Source organism: Pogona vitticeps, chromosome 14, assembly GCF_051106095.1.
Source record: "Pogona vitticeps strain Pit_001003342236 chromosome 14, PviZW2.1, whole genome shotgun sequence".
Classification (NCBI taxonomy): Eukaryota; Metazoa; Chordata; class Lepidosauria; order Squamata; family Agamidae; genus Pogona; species Pogona vitticeps.
In genome coordinates, this window is record NC_135796.1 from 17,315,001 (window position 1) to 17,332,453 (window position 17,453).

Genomic DNA, 17,453 nt, shown 5'->3' on the forward strand with positions numbered 1-17,453 from the left:
GTAGATTCTTCCTTGCTCTCCTGAAATCCCCAAAACCTTCTCTCCCTTACCAGGGCATGCTGTTTGGCTTGCAGGTAGCATGAACCAACAGCACTGTGGATGCTTGGTGTGGGAGAGAGGGGACAGGGGGCTGAGTCATTACCACAGGCATGGAGATGCTAATTTTTATAGCAACAGTTGCCACGGTGACAAGGTGCTTCAGTTATCAAAATTAAAGCCCTGAAAGTTACCTGTGCCTCCACGGAGACCTGCTGTTTCAGGTTGTATTAATGATTGGAGGGATAATAGCTAAACCTGGCTGGATAGCTCAGTGGTTTAGATCTCTGGCTGTGGGGCCAGAGGTTGGGAGTTCAATTCCCCTGCCTTCTGTGCCTCTAAGGAGAAGAGCCAGCCTGGGTGGCCTTGGGCAAGCTGCACAGAGTCCCAGGATATCCCTAGAAGGAGGGAATGGTAAACCACCTCTGTGTGTCCCGAGTGGTCTTGGTAGCCTGATGGGTGGTGTAGAGGAACGAACGAACGAACGAACGAACGAACGAACGAACGAACGAACGAACGAAACAAACAAACAAACAAACAAACAAACAAACAAACAAATAAACAAACAAATAAATAAATAAATAAATAAATAAATAAATAAATAAATAAATAAATAAATAAATAAATAAATAAATAAATATTCTCTATCTGGACAACCGTGAAAATAGTCGCCATAAGTCAGAACTGACTTGACAGCATTATTGTTATAAACCGTATGCTGATCAATAATGAACCGTCTGTTGTTGAGTTTAAAGAATTACAGCCATGGTAGCAACACCCAGCCAACAAAGCAAAAGCTACTGCAGAAACACTCACCCAGCTATGCTGCTTCAGGTACCTTGGCCGTTTTCTCCTAATCTCTGTTGCCGGACCAGACACAAATGGCATGTGATGTGCCCTTGCTTTTGAATCAAAACCAGCCTGCTCAATAGCAGCCACAAGGGAGCCCCCAAAATTCCTCACTGTGCCTCCTGTGAGTAGAACCAGCCTGTGTAGCCTTGGGCAAGCTGCACAGAGTCCCAGGATGCCCCCAGAAGAAGGGAATGGGAGACCACTTCTGAGTACTCTCTACTTGAAAAAACCCTGAAAAGGGTCACCATAAGTCAGAACTGAATCGAAGGCCGATGGTTATTATTACTCATAGCTGAAAGTAACCACAGGCCTTTCCTCTTTCCCCGGTCAGATTACGGCTCCCTCGCCCCCAGTTCAGATCTGCAACATTTTGAGAAGGAAGAACCTCAAATCTAGCTTACCTACAGTTTCCCTTGCTCTCTGGGGATATAATGCGAAGGTTATCCGGCGACTGTGGTGTAACAGAACTGGGCAAGGTGGAAACCGGTTTGTCTGCGGCAAGAGCAGTGGGAGCTTTATGGAATAAGTCATTACGTGGAGCTTGTGTGTTCCGGGAAAAGCTTTGGTTTGGGGTGTTGCATTATCAGTGCTCCTCCCTGATGTTTGCATTCCATTCAAGGCTGGGCCCTGTTGTTAGGGAAGAGCGAGAGAACCACCTCGGGGACCCGCTTTGGCAGTGCCATGAAAGGGCAAAGGGTCCGCTGGTCATAAATCATGGTTGTAATTTTGATGCTGGGCATATGGAGAGAGAGAGAGAGAGAGAGATGCTTGAGAGATGTTGTATCCCCAGGGACAGAACAGGGAATTCATAATTTTACAGCACTCTGTATCCCTCCAGGCAGCAGTTTCCAGGATCCGTGCAGAGCACAGCCAATGGGGAGAGTTGCTGGGTGTCCTATGTCAGGCTTTTCCTTCTTTTACTTGAACTGGACCATTATCATGTACAGTCCTGCTTCAGGCCCAGACCTCCCAAGACATTTAGGCTTGGGAGATGGACAGGTTAATTCCAAAAGATGCACCTCACATCTGTTTCAATGAGTACATGAATTAGCGCGTATTAGCAGAATGCAGCCAGTAACTTTACTTTGCTAAATAATGCCCAGATTGACAGAGACAGTGTGCCCCTCGGGCCCAGCTGTTGAGAACAAACAAAATATGCCACAGCCATCCATTTGTGGAGCGTCCCAGCTAATATATTTGGCGATGGTGTGATTGTGGAGGCGCTCTGGGTTCTTTGGATTTAGCCCCGTTACACGTATCCAGTACAGGCATGACGGATATTGCAAGAACCGCCTTTGCCTTTTGCAACTAGAATTACCTGGCAGTGTCTGGTCCGTTCTCACTTGGCAGCTTAAGTTCGGTGTCTTTTCCATGAGAACTGTTTCTTGTGCAAAGAGTGGGTGGCAGTTACGAAATATTTTTGCTTCTGTCAAAAACAGGGCTGAATATGTTCTGGTACCTTTTGTCCAAGAAGCACATGGGCTGTTAAGTTTTCCTTTCCGAAATTGGAGGTCCTTGTTCAGCCTGTCGAATTCCTGGATTGCCAAAATTGAGAGCAGAGCTAGGTGAACAGAAGAGCCCCACATGTATGTGGCTGGTGTCATTTCAGTTCACAGGTTGCGGCTTCTAAGTGGTGGATAGAACTGCCGGGTAGCTCAGTGGGTTAGGTCTCTGGTTGTGGAGCCAGAAGTTGGGAGTTCGATTCCCCCACTGTCCTTTGTCAGGGGCTGGACTCAATGATCCATTGGGTTCCTTCCAGCTCTGCAGTTCTAAGATTATTATGTTGTGGCTTCTATTGCATATATATCTCCAAAAACATATGCAAAATATTATTTATATTTATATAAAAATGAAATGTAGGGCAAAAGGCTAGCTGAATATATTCTCTGTGACACAAAATCAAAACCAAATACGTAGGTTGCTCTAGTCATAGGTTGTCCTCAGGGGCACCTGTCCTAAATATATTTATTATATTAATGCACACAGACAGAGGCACTGTCTTGTAGGGATGTGCAATCTGAACACAAATTATTATACCCTAGCACTATGCAGGCAGATTCCTGCGGATGCCTTTAGGGCAAGTAGAATCTAATCCACAGGCTGTCAGTAACTTTAGCACGAAATCAGGCAAGCTTTTCAAATCTCCAGATTTCTTCGAAAGGACAGGCTTGGTAACAGCTCTGAATAATTAAGTATTTGCTTGACTTTTCCTCCATTGCAGACTTTACGTATAGAAGCAAAAGTAAAATAAAATGAAATGAAAATCTCGCAGTCTCCTTAATCAAAGTGTTGTTCTGCAGGCACTCATTACGTTTCTGTTTTCATTTTTTTGAGTAATCCCTCTGAAAGGTGCCCGGGCATAGGCTGAGGTTTTTAGAAGATGTGGAAAAAGATTTCCAGAACCTATTGAAATTCAGACCCCCACGGCACCTAATCCCCTTAGGCTTCTTTGAAGATCTCAGGTTTTAATTGGTAGGAAGCAAAACTAGGTCAGCTCCTCCACTGAAGAAGTCAAACCTAAAATAGGTCTTGGCCTCTTTTTTTTTTTTAAACTGTTGTTATTTCTCTTTCTCACCTGAAGGTGAGTGTCTTAAGGGCCTCAGTTGCACTGGATGTTAACTTTGTGTGTGTGTTTGTGTACACAGGAAGCACAAATTTGACAGGTTGTAGGTTTCTCTTTGCTGCGCCTGTACAGATAAGAAAATTTTCCTTGCTGAATAACAGCTGCAAACTACAAATGCCATCTAATTCCCAAACAGCGAATTGATTTTTGTGTGTATGTACCCATCCTTTATTTGTTTTTCTGTTTTAAAAAAACACCCACATCTTTAAACACAGAACAACAAAATTACATAAAGCAAAGTGCATATCTTGCATGTTGTTAAAAATCAAACCAAACCATAAACAAAGCTTGAGATGTGATTTTTCGGGGACTACAGCATGTACAATTCGGGCAAGTTCAGGATCTATAGGCAACCCTCCCCCCCAAAAAAACACATTTTCCAGCTGTGGCCATTCATGTGATTTTAAAAAGAGCTGCTGTAGCAACCGTGGAAGAAATATTGTTCAGGGGCAAATTGAGAAAATATTTGATGTTCTTTTCGTCATCTTGCTGGCCATCAGGTGTTGAGCAGGATCCGAGTGCCAAACTAGGCAGTACAGTTAAACGTGTCGTTAGAAGGAACATTCTCTTAGGAAGAAAAGGCCGTGTAAGAGGAGCTGGCTTCATTTTGCCTTTGGCAAATAATCCTACTTTTTCTTTCCTAAGTGCTCATTCGGGAAACGGCACTGTTCTGTTGGCGAATCTGATGCCACAGGCATGGTAGTCCTAAAAGATTTGCATGTTTGCAGAGAGAACCTTGTAAGAGGAGAAAACATTCACCCGCTTTAAAGCCAGATCTGATGTTGGGTGAGGTTTCAGCCTCAATTGCAAACTAGAGGTTGGCAAAGAGACCTGTTGAGGACACACCCAAGAGATGGCTTCCTTTGGCCTTCATTCTTGATTTACTTCCCCTTTGCCATCATCCTGTGGCACCTGTTTGTTCTTGACCAGAACCAGGAGACTGAAGGAGTACGTATAACCAATTGTAGCACAAGGCCAGGCAGCACCTGGTTTTGGAGAGACTATTTCTCGAGAGAAAACGAGATTGAAATGTAAATGTGCTGTTCTTTAACTCCCTTTTCTTAGCCTATTTGGTGGAAAATCCAGAGGCCAAATTTACAGTGGGAGACTATCCTTTTTTTAAAAAAAGGCTATATACCAGCATTCATTCTCATTTTATTCTCTTTCTCTTCCTCCTTCCCTCTCACATATACAAGCATTGTTTATTAAAAGAGGGCAAAAGCCAGCAGCAATCAGCTGCAGAAATCAAACCAAATGCATCTAATAGTATCACCCTTTTTAATGTGCAACATTTCGAGAATCCAGCTCTAAGAGTCCCTTTCTGGTTTATCACTCTAGAGATTTTTCAAATTTGCGTCATGCAGTTGCATTATAGAATCAAACACATGCTCGTGTGATGCTTTTCTGGATTGTGTTTATCCTCCTGTGACCCTTTTCCATGGATTTAATTTCTTCCGTGCTTCTCACACACAGCCATGACAACTTGGAAACCTGGAACCCAACCGTTCGCAACCCAAACACTTTGGAGAGAGACACATTTTTTTGTTATGCCGTAGACAGGCGGCGCGGCCGAGAGCCAGCTTGGCAGCCGAAGGGAGCTACTGGAAGACTGTTCAGATGGGAACATTGGAGCCCCCATCCAAGGCTAGGACTCAAGGTCCACCAAGCTCCATCTGCAAGCATAGCTTCGGGGAAGCCAAATTGGCTTACAGGCCCCAGAGCATATGTAAATTAGGCCCTGCCCAATACTTTTAAAACTGGCTGGCATGGTCAGTATCTGTTCCAGTTCTGATATAAACACATGTGCGCGCACACAAATAAGAGACAGCCGACCCAGGCATGCTGTCTTCGACAGTGATAAGCCGGCAACTCACAGGCAAGACCAGGTGGAGGCAACCAATCCACTGTAGTATCCCCCCTGTTTAATCATCAGAGGTGTATTACGTGGAATGTGGAGATTCTGCTTAGCAGTTATGGCTGACAGCTTCCTGTGAATGTGTTTCCTACGATTCATGGCACCTTTTGCTGCCACAGCCTTGTCGCGCTCTGAGCATCGTCGCTCCACTGGAAAAGAAAGCCAGCAGAGTTAGACAGCTGTTCATTCCAGATGTCAGGTCAATGGAGGAGGGGGGATGTATATAGAGATGGTTTACAGCAACGTGACTCCCGGGTTCCTCATCCATTTCCCTTCCTTCTTCCTTTGAGAGTTTCAGAATAACTTGTGGCAGAGGAGACCCTAAGGATCATTTCCACCGTTCCCCTTCCCTCGGACTCCTGTTTCAGGCAGATTGCAACACACCTTGCCAAGTTATTGAACAGGTGTCCTCGCATCATACATTCTTTCCCGGAGATGTCACAAGGACATGCCTTGTTGTTTCTCCTTCTTGGAAGGTTGATTGTTTGCAAGGAAATGCATTCCTCTTTAAGAAGACATTTGCATATTTGGTTTCAAAAATAAGTTAACTTGGGGCTCTAATTGGGGGTAACACCCACTCTGGAGCAACCCATCTGAGAACCCACCGGGGTACTGTGCAAAATTTTGGGAGTTGTTTGATTGAGAGTTAGAAGTTGACTGGCAACAGGATGCAAGAATAAGAAGCTCGTCTCTGATGGAGAGCCAGCATCAAGCCGCTGGTCAGGTTCAGAAACTGCAGGACTTCACAAAGGTACTCTGAAATTGTAGGAGTTGACCCTCTTGAAGACCAAAGATGGCCATTTGGAGGGGTATGCCTCTGAGAAGAGGGAGTTTCCTAAGCGCTCCTTGTGTGTGATCATTTTTCTTGCCTCTTATAATTTCTAAATTTTGTACTTTGCCTTAGGGAATAGTACAAATCTGATTCTTGGTCATCAAAGACAGCTTTTATCACATCCTTTGAATACAAATGTGATTTGGGCTGTAATGGCCACCTGAAACCTATAGTTTGGTCCTGAGTTCCTATGTTCCCAACCAGAGCTTAGTGGCTCTCTGGGGGGGGGGCACCTTTGTACTCCAGTGCTCTGATCATCATCCAGGAGGAGGAGCTTGGGGTGGACACAGAAGGTCCCAGGTGGAACATCCTGTTTCCCTTCTGCCTTTTCTTCTACCTCTCCCTCAAACGCTGATGGAATCCTGTTGCAACAGGACCATTGCCCCAGGTGACAGACAGACAGATATTAGTGTGGAGAGGGGGAAAAAGCCGTGCTCCTTTCTTTCCCTTGGAAATGATGGAGTGTTTCTACCCCTTCTCCGGGACAGACGGTTGGGTAATAAATTGCGGACACCGATCATGTCCAGAATTTGTTTTTTGAAGAGTCTGCATCTCTCGAGTTAGAGCTGCACTTTTCACATTTTTGTTAGTTGTCTTCCTTCTGTAGGTAGCTACTGGGCACATCTTGAGCTGATCAACTGAGCTTGCTTTCCTTCCTTCTTTCTTTGGGAGGCAAAATGGCATAGCCCTGTGTTTATCCTGAGAACGCAAAAACTACATGGGTTTACATGTAGTTTTGCTGCCCGAAACTGACAGAGCCATCATAAGAAGAACCTGCTGGCGTATTTCGGTAATGGGTGTAGCATGATTCATGTAGGACCTGTCATTTGTGGATGCTCTGGGAGTTGAGGACAGGCTTTGAAACTGGCATAGATTTCCTTATCTAAAGAAGAATCTACATTAGATTAAATTCTACCCCTACCATCCTTTGGACAGGACAGTTTTTTTTTATAAAAAGCATGACCAGTCCAAAATAGGACACTCATGCACACACAAAACTGCTCTTTTGTTCCTAAAGTAGGGAGCTTGAGGTCTTAAGAATTCATGCTGACATTCTTAGGCCCCGAATGCTAAGTAACCAGCCTGCATGTCAAATTAATTACATTTGATATTGTACTAGGAGTAAAATAATCTCTCTCTCTCTCTCTCTCATTCTGATGGATATAGTTTAAGTCTGGGTGAAAAGCCCATCGTGTCGCAAGGCGTAAGTTGAAAATAACAGTGGATATTTTATCACCATGTGTCTGCTACAGAAAGCATCTGTCTTGTATTTTCCTCATGTAGTGATGCAAAACTATAATTTATTTATATCCCACCTTTCTTCTAAAAATAGCACTTGAGAGAGCTAACAGTAAAATTTGAATAAAAACAAAAGCAAGAGATGATTCATTCCCACATCATCACCGTGTAGCATATGGTTCCTGTTCCCAAAACATCCCTGTTGTTTCTGGATTTCTGGTCTGGCTTGGGGTTCACGTAGCTCTGGATGCAGGTCCTTAGCATCTGCAGATTCTATCACTGGATGCTTTTTCCCATGCAGATTTTCACTGTGCTTTAATGACAGAGAGCCTCTCCCTGGCCTTTCTTTTTTTTCATCCTGTTGGTTTATTCACAATTGAAGTATCTGTATCTAGTTCACTGTTTTGTTTTGCTTTTTTTCAGGATAGCTTTACCACTTGTTTACTCAACTGGATGCAAAGCCGAACTATTTTTAATTAGGTAACAAGATGGGTAGCAGAGCCACTGTTAGCAAATACAAGTTTGTGCAGCTGCCAGAAATGCATTTCATGTCTGAAAAAAAGAGTGGTTACCCAAGGTAGGGGCATTGGGTATGATAACTCCTGCATTTTAATCAAAGCCCACCTTTTCCTAATGAATCATTCCACTGAAATAATTCTACTGGGTTAGTGTAATTCAGATTAATCTACTGTACTACATTGGACAGCTTTAGCTTGATTTCTCAAGCCTGTCATATCTGCCTATGCTTTTTCCCAGAGATGGTGCCCTATCTCAGTGGGTCTCTGTGATGAAGCATATGCACCTTAAAGATCTCACAAATTGTTTGATTTGGACCTGTGGTGGCAGCTTCTCCAGGGGTGACTGAAACTCTGGCTCAAATGGCACATTTTAAAAAGCTTATGTGAACCTTCCACTTTTGGATGAGAGGAGTCTAGTTTTGAGTGAACAGCCACACTCCGCATTTGTAAATGTATCTTCCGCACTTTCAGCAGATCTGTAAAGCAGCCTCCTTCGACCTGATCACCTCCTGAGATTTTAGCATTCGTTTTTAGATTATGGGTTTGGAGGTCAGCCCATCTGGAGACCAGCAGGTTGGGGGACACTGTTCTATATTATCCACAGTTGGAAACAGATGGCATTGGTAATGTTTAAGAGCATTGGGAATAGTCACCAAACAGGCTCTGCGGACTTTTGAAACATTAGCTAAACCTGCAACATTTGCCGGGATGTTTATGCTAAGCAGCCCTTTGAACCTTTGTGACTAATGTTAATTATACAGTTGTCATCTTCCCTTGGCCCACTTGATGCTGATCACATACAACGGTGGCCCCTGTTTATAGATACCTCTGACCTGAATGATGGTCTCCATGGATCCGTAGAGATGGCCCGCGATCCACAAAAGTTTGTGCTTCAATGAATCTTAAAGTTTGCACAACAAATCTTTTTTTTGTGTCCTGATGAAACAGACTTTAAATGGGGGGGGGGAACGTTTATGCAGCACAACTGGGCACTGAGAATACATAATTTCTGTTTCGCATTGGGCGGGGGGGAGACTGAATTTATTTCTGTGTTATTGGCATGATGTTTTCCCCAGGGACCAGGGAGATGAAGTCCAGAGAGGAGTGGTTGGCCTTAAGGCACACCAATGTGAGTTGAGTCTGTGATGATATTGAGACCTGGGGCTTCCTAGCTCCCAGTCTTCTTAGCCCCCTTGCTTTGTATTAGCTCTTGCCCTTGATGCTTGTATTATTGTTCTACAGAAGGAGGCCACTGACGGCAGGTACAGTTCCAAACTGCACTCCAGGTAAGGCTAGCAGAGGCGCACGACAGTGAGCGGAGGTCCTCCACCCTTCCATCTGCCAGAACAAAGCGGCAGAGTGTTTTTGAAACAGGGCGGAAGATTAGCTGGGGGGTTCACAGGCAAGGTCATGCTTCCTGCTGCAGGGTTGAGTTTCCTGCAGTCACTTGTGGGAATGAAAAGTCTGGAAGAAACTACGTAGGACCATCGCTCCTCCTGGGAGGGTATATCCATACCATTTAGGGGAACGGCATGCATTTCTTGAGAGCAGGTAAGGAGATAATTCTGAGGACCCAAAGGCTGCAGCCATGAGACCTTTCTCTGTTTAAGCTCATTCAATGCATGACCATTTGTTCTTTAAGAGGCAGTGAATTCTTCCATACTTCCCTAGATCTGTCAGACTTCTTTTCTGAATGTTTTGAAATCTTTTGCCTCTAGGAGATAATGCAAAGAGGTTTTTTTTTTTCCCTTTTCCTTTTGCTTTCTGCCTGGTGAGGCTGCTGCTGTTTTTGCAAATTTCTGGTTTGTTTCCAATGCAAATTTCTCAGGCACCTGCCTTTCTCGGAACGGAGGAACCGGCGGTGATGCAACATTGCACCCAGATGGGCAAATCCAGTGCACCAAAGTTGCGCCCAGATAAAACCTGCAGTTTTGCAATGCAATTGGCTTCCTGCTTCCATTTATTCCAAATGGTATTTCTGATGTGAGTTTTTGTTGTTGTTTGGGGGCGGGAGGAGGAAAGAAAGAGAAAAGAAAAATGAAAGGCAGGATGGAGTAAGGAGTCAAATGATAAGGGTTTAATTAAGAGAGAGGAGATCAAATCAGAAAGCCCCCTTGAAGCTCCTGTCAGCTGTTGTGCCATGACTGACAACAGACAGTGCCACAGAAAGACAGAACGGGTTTTAGCACCACGTTGGCATTGAAGCAAAGCATAAAGCTAACTCTCCTCAAACTCTTCGGGCGCACACACATCGTGAGCACGTCAGGGAGAAAGTGATGTTCTGGCCTTTCCTTGTCATCACAGCTGCATTACAAACATATATCCCTTCCAAGCCACATTTAAGAGTATATTTTCCTGGCAAGTGTAGTGTGACGGGATCCAGAGATCCCTGGTATTGTTTTGCAGGAGGAGAGAAGGAGCAACTATATAATGGGTCAGTTGAAGTTGGTCTATTTCTATGGACTAGGAGCCGGGCTTTTAACATGGAAGAGCAAGACAGTCATTTAGGACGGCCCAGGGTTGTAAATCACCTTTATATCCTGCATGTTGGCAAAATTAAAGGGGGGGAACATACAAGAGAGGAAGGGGGGAACCAAAATATCAGGGCACCTTAAGAATAACATATTTCAGAGTGAACATTTATCAGTCAAAAATATATGAAAACTCATAAATTAATAGATTGGTTTTTAAAGTGCCACAATATTTTACCTCTCTCTCTCTCTCTCTCTCTCTCTCTCTCTCTCTCTCCTTGATCCCTTTAATTTTGTCAATATGTCAGGACAAAGTAACATGGCTGCTTCTTGCTGGGCTTCCTTGTTCTTTAACAAAAATCTCTGTATTTTGTGCGATCGGATCTTGATTTGTCTCTAGTCTGTGATTCTCCCCATCGTATAAATCAGATCTGACAGCTCTTCCTCTCAGAATAGGCAAACGTGCTTCTCATTGTTGTTGCTTTATGTTAAAATGCTAGCTTTCTGTTTGGTTTCTAAGCCCTGCTGTTTTCCTTGTTATTGATAGCCTGTCTGGGAAGCCTGACAGGAGAGAGTGTCTCATTAAAATGGTACTGTAGATCAGCTGCTAACACTAGATAGATTCGGGGAAATAACCAGAGTGAAGTCAAGATACTCAGTCCTTACACCAGCCATTGGATGCAGAGATTGATGGGGCGGTATACGAGCAGAACCTCCATTGATTTGGCCTCTGTGGTTAAACTCTTCCCTGTGCTTCTCCCTTAATTGGGAACAAAAGGCCGTTCGCTGGAATTCTTTCAGTCCTGGCAGTGGCTTTGGACACACTAGGTCTGTGCATCTAGGCAATTATTAAAGGTGTTTGCCAGAGAACGTGTAAAATTGTGGCTGCCTGCTAATCCCCTTCCCCTTCTCTGTTGAGATTTATTTTATTTTTAAATTTTGGCTTGTTATCCCCCCCCCTTTTTTTTTTTTGGTGGAGAGAAGCTTCCATGAGGAGCGGAAGCTTACCTAAGACGTGTCTAGATCTGTGCTTTTGTTGCGGCTGATTTCCTTTTGAGAATGTGATGTCACGCTGGGTCCAACTTAAGGCCTGTCTAGTCTGGCATTCTGATCCCACACAGGGGCAAACCAGATGCTTTCAGAAAGTCCACAAGCAGGATGTGAGTGCATTAACACCCTCCTGTTCAGCCCCCGCCCCGCAGCAAGCATTATGGGGAGACATACCGCCTCTGAAACCAGAAAGATTATATAACAATAATAACAACTGGGTGCCATCAAGTCGGTCCCGACTTACGGCAGGCTTTTCCGTGTAGACAGTGCTCAGAAGTGTCTTACCATTCCCTTCCACTGGGGGGTGCCCTGGGACCGTGCAGCTTGCCCAAGGCTACACAGGCTGGATTTTCTCCCAGGAGGCTGAGTGGAGGAATCGAACTCTCAACCTCCTACTCCCCACTGAGCAATCCAGCCAGCTGGAAATCATATATAGCCATCTTGACTAGTAGTAGTGAGAGCTACCCTCCCTTCCCTCAATTCATCAAATTCCTCCTTGCAAATGTTCTAACTACTTTTTACCCCCAGTCAGAGTCAGTCTTCGCAGTCTCCCTGCCTCATCACTCAATTTGAAAATATCCAGGGAAACCTGTGAATTATTTAGAAGTCAGGAGAGATTGGTTTTCCTGTCACAGGCTGTGATTTGTGGCAGTGGAGAGACGCTGTCATATTGAAGGAAGGAGAAAGAGGGAAGGAAAGGAAGGAAAGTGGGTAGCGTTCTGTCAGAAAGGGTCAGAATCCATTTTGGAACCTGGAAAGGGCTTTTCTGTTCTTTTGTTTCTGCTAATGATTTTTGAATGAGTTTATTCCCAATACTTATTTCATGAGGCAAACTGAGGAGAAGCACGGTGTGGCAAATGGAGATAAATGTTGCTGATCTATTAATGTGAGGCATGAAGACGCAGATATGAAACATTTAGACCAAGGCAGTGAAATTTGGCCTTTGCATTGAGTCAGCAATTAAATTATGTGAGCATTCATTACCCTTGGCGATTTAATAATTGGAGGTTTTTCTCCCCTGCATTGGTTTAACCTCGCTGAGAAATCAGCCTTGAAGGGCGCTGGACCAGGCAGTTTTTAACTAAGTAGTAACTATTCTATACAGAATTAAAACAATATTTTTGTAGGTTTAAGTACACTTGGAAGTCTTTCTGGTGAGACTGTTGACAGCAGCCTTGTTTAACTCCACGAGGACTAGTTTGTTATCACTAGCTTCTAAATAAGATCCTCATCTTTTCCATGTAACCTGACAGCAAAGAGAGCTTATTACTCCATCTGTTGCTTGACGCAAAAAGGAGGATAGATAGTACACAGGCACACCCATTACACATAAAGAAGCCAACTGGCCTGGAAAAATTCAATCTCACGTCAACGCTGGCAGTATGAGGACTTCACCACACTCGAAAGCAGCCGGCTGTGTGACATACACCACACTGTTCTCCTGGCCCTTCAAATCTGCTGTGTTAGGAAACTGCTCTATTCTGCCTAACGGTAGGGCTGGCTTTGCTACTACCTGGGGATCCCTCTACTACACCTGAGGATGATGAAAATGATTGCTCTGGGGCACTAGCCTGGCTAAGTATAACACCAGCGATTCCTGGCACCGGACGCCATTCACACAACCGTGAAGGGAGACACTTTTTCATAGCTCTGCTTCCATGCGGTTGCCCTGAATGCAGCCGTGTGGGCTGTTGCTGAAGGCATGGCCATTTCTCACCCGATGGACAGCCTGCCTCTCAGAGAGAGAGAGAGAGAGTGTGCTGGCAGATGCGCTCGTGTTGATGACGTTAAAGGAGGAAAAAAACCATGCATGAGGAGAGGAAAACTGAATGGTTCCTGTTTCCTCAAGAATAATTACTTTCGTTTAAATGTCCCCAGAAGCGCAAACATATAACACCGGGGCCTCAGTTATAAATTGGTGTTTCTGACCGTTTGTGCCTTTCCATTTCTCCACAGCTGGATCTTGACAGATTTCATCTTCCAACTATTAATTCCTTCATGACAATCATCTTGGCCACGATGTGATTGTTTGGCACATTGTCCCATCGCTGCCGATATGCCCTTTTTAAGCACATCCTGTTCAGCCTTTACAGTATCTATTTCCAGCAATGTGCCCTCTCCTGCAGCTTTATTTTAGACTATTTTCTGATTACATTCCCCCCCCCAGCCCCTTTCCCCTTATATTTTTTGACATATATTGTTAACCAGGTATTTTTAGCTTTGCATCTCAGAAGGGTGTGAGTCAGGAGCAGGATAGGGAAAGACAGGAGGAGGAGGAGGAAGACGAAGAAAAGGAGGACTGTAAAGGAACGAATTAGTATATATGGGTTATTTAATTATTTTTGCAGCCCTCTAACGCTTTCTTGCCATTTGTCTTAGTAGGAAAAAAATTATGTTCAGATTTAAAAGGGGGGGGGAGTAGAATAGTTTTACAGTGTTTTTTAACTATTAACACCAGGATCTCTCCATCCGGGGACTCCTTAAGACATGTTATCCTCAGGCTTGCAGGCGCCATTTCATCTGGGAGTCAGAAGTCCTTACTGTCTACCGCAGGACAGCCAGAGATGGATCAGTAGACCCACCTCTGCCTTGCATTCTAATTTGTGGCTGTATAAAGTACTGTATTGAGAAAATGCCTTGGTTTGCTTTTAGTTCATTTCATTTCTCCAGCATGGAATTACTCTGCATGTTAATTTTCCAGTCGCCATTTACTGTACAGTCTTTTCTGCCATTAAAGTTTAATAGCAGCAATTTGGAGCTGGGAACATTGTGAGGGGAACGTGCCTGCCCGCTGCATTTAATATACCAGGAGAAATGACTAAATTCACGACTTAAAAAGTCCACAGCGCAGGTGACAAGCCATGATGGGGATGTATAATCGCCAGGCCTCGAAGGAAGGGACCTCCAAATGCCAGATGCAGGGGAAGAGGGGGATCAGGAGAGAGGGATTTCGTAGTCTCTCCTGTGCTCCCAGAGGCATCGGGTGAGAGATACAGGACGCTGGACGAGAGGGGCCCTTGGCCTGATCCAGCACAGGGCTCTTCTTACGTTCTTAAGACCCTTTCCCCATGAATGTTGGCAAAATAAATGAGTTCTCTTATTTGTACATTTGTGTTAGAAACTGGTTCTTTGTGGATGTGTTTTTCTTTTGTTTCTGCAAGTAGGTATTCGACTCGCCCTGTGATCTGCAGCGAGATTTAATAGCTGCAAGGGAGGCTGTATTGCATTTGGCCCATTGCCATCCTTCTCCTGTAATAAGTTTTGGCTTTCCAATGAACTCTTAAATTCAAAACGTGACGTCAAACCTTGTCTAATAATGGAAAGAAGATTAAGACCTTTAAATGCAGCTGTTTCTTTTCGCCTGCTCTTCAAGCAGGGATTCTTAGGTTTCTTGGTGGGATTTTGCTCTATGTTTTTTTGGCCTCTTCCTACATTTGTCTGGAGTTGTCTTGTGTTAACAGCACTCCCTCTGAGTTCTTGGTGTTGCCTTCAGAGGGCATGAAGTGGCGGTTTAAGGAGAAGTTGCTTGTTGTTAGGACTGTGAATCAGGATTACAAAGGCTGTGTGTGAAAACAGTCAAGAACCAGTCACATTGGATTCCTTTCTGGAGTTTAATTGATCGGCGGCGTCCTCCACCCCGCCCCACCTGTAAAATGTGTTCATCTTCTTTAGCTCTGTACTGGTGTCCCCCCAAATTTCCTGCAACTCTGAACATCATTTGGGGGTTTCTAAAGCAGACTGAGGAGGATGCCCTGGAAAAAGATTGGCAGGATAAAACTACTTAATTAGCAGCACCCTAAACCTTGGAGGCTGTCCACTATCCGCCTCTTCCACAGGTATTTAAGGTGGAGTGTGAAGATATTGCTTCCTGTCCACCTTTGAAAAAGAGACAGCTGTTTGAGTATGCCTAGTCATTAATATGAACCCTTACTTATCTAGACTGATATCCCCAGTGCATTGCATAAATGTTTACTTATTTATTTATTTAATTTTATTAGATTTATACCCCGCCCATCTAGACCAATGCCGCCCAGAGTAGACCATTGGTCTAGATGATTCTAGAGGAGCAGAGGTTCCTACTGTACTGACTTATCAGGAAAAATATTGATAATGAAACGTTTTTGTCCTGAATGAAAGGGAAATCCACCTCTTGGGATTGGGCTTCAATTATTGCATCTTCCAGTAGGGTCACTGGCGTCTACAGTTGTGTGCGTTTTTGTGTGTGGATGTATGTGTGAGTAAGCAAGAGATTGTGTGACGTCTGATAGCCCTCTTTATCCCTTTTTATTATTCAAGAAACCCAAGTGGTGCCCATTAGTCGTCGCCTTTATTTAGAACTGGGATGGACCGCTTGTGACCATGGAGATGCTGCTGGATTTCTACTCAGTCAAACCTTTCTGTTATTTCTTTTCCTGGGTAACAAAATGTTCACAGCAACGCGTACAATATCAATGTTACCCAGTCACTTTTCTCAGGAGGGGAATAAAACTTGAGGTGCCTTTAAAATAATCTGTTCTGTTGCAATTACACACCCCGAGCAGGTATCACAGACGCAACTTGCACTGCAGTAGAAGCGACACCCGTCCACAATCTTTTCAAAATCCCAAACTGCTTTTATTCTGCTCGTAAGATATTTTTTGCAGCTGTTCCGGACTAAGCAGAAAAGTGCCTTTAGCCTAGGGTGCGTTGGCATCTTGGCGCATTGCCATGTGGTTTTGGTGCAAAATCAGACCCATATAGCTCGTTAGTGGACTTTCATCGAGCACCAGACTGAACAATTTCCAAAGTGATATTGAAAATTGACACAGACATTTCTTTGTTTGGTACAACATGATGTATAATGTAATTCTTCTCTCTCTCTCTCTCTCTCCCCTGCATACTCTTGTATTACGTATATCCTATACTACCTACAGAGCAGGGTTAAAATTCAATTTGTCCTTAACTCATAGAAACCCTTGATTTTTCTTTCTTTCTTGATTCTAATCCTTATTCTAAGATCACTCTAAACTGCTTCTTCCAAAAACCAGTCCCTGAGCAATATAAGCAGAAAATGCAATTTTAAAAATGTAACCATTTTGTAAGATTTATTTATCTAGCTCCCAAAGGGTAACAGGGCTTATGTCTATTTTTCAGTCTGAAATACAATGTTGTCCTTTCCTTGGCTGTGTCTGTTTGAGAGATTATTGTGTGTCGCTTCATTAGGAGTGTAATATTTTCTCTCTTCCTAGTTTGCTGTTCCCTGTGGTTTTTATGGCTTCTACGTTGATGGTCGTATGTTCTTCCTCGTTAAAAAAATTAAGCCCATAAAGCACAATCTCCTACCCACCAAGGAAACATGGCAGGCATGCATCCAGGGCAACATAGTATCCCTATAATTAAACCTTTTAAAAATAAAAATATTCCTTGCAGGGATTGTGGGAAGGAGATGATGACTCATGGGGTTTTGAGAGCCGGGATTTTGTGTCGCCTGTGACGTGTGGAGAATTTGAGTGAAACCCATTTTGCTTATAAATATTACCGGCATGTTTGAAAATATTAATTAAAAGTGCCTTAATGAAGTTATCCCCACCCCGTTCGGGAACGTCAAAGAAGGTTTCTCTGACAGATTAGCCTGTCAGAGAAATTTCTATGGGTCAGAGTTTTTGAGGGGCGAGGATGGGCGGTGGGCTCTTGAACCCGGTCTCTCATGCCAAAGACATTTCCTCTGAGGTTTCTACTGACAAGTATAAGAGCAATATAAAATCTGGAGGTTTAGCAGGAAATAAGGTGTGGAAACTGGGGTTCTGGGGAGAGAGTTGTTTATCATGCAGTGCCAGACAGCTAATTTATTTAGGGCTTCTGAGGGAGCTGAGATAGGGCTGCTTTATTACTACTTTAATGAAAAAGGCTCGGGGGCCAGTGTTATGGAACCCCATGG

At 44.0% G+C, this 17,453-nt stretch overlaps 1 protein-coding gene across 9 annotated transcripts in view; it reads left to right on the top strand.

Annotated features, from left to right (window-relative positions):
* PITPNM2 (phosphatidylinositol transfer protein membrane associated 2) overlaps positions 1 to 17,453 on the top strand; it is a 105,613-nt gene that overhangs the window by 33,123 nt on the left and 55,037 nt on the right. Inside the window, exon 1 of one of the 9 annotated variants that reach the window (XM_072983242.2) lies at positions 9,405 to 9,566. The exons of the other annotated variants lie outside the window; for them this stretch is intronic. The gene's annotated coding sequence lies outside the window, so the exon portion shown is untranslated. Of the gene's footprint in view, positions 1 to 9,404; positions 9,567 to 17,453 lie in introns of those variants that run through there. 9 annotated transcript variants of the gene reach the window in all.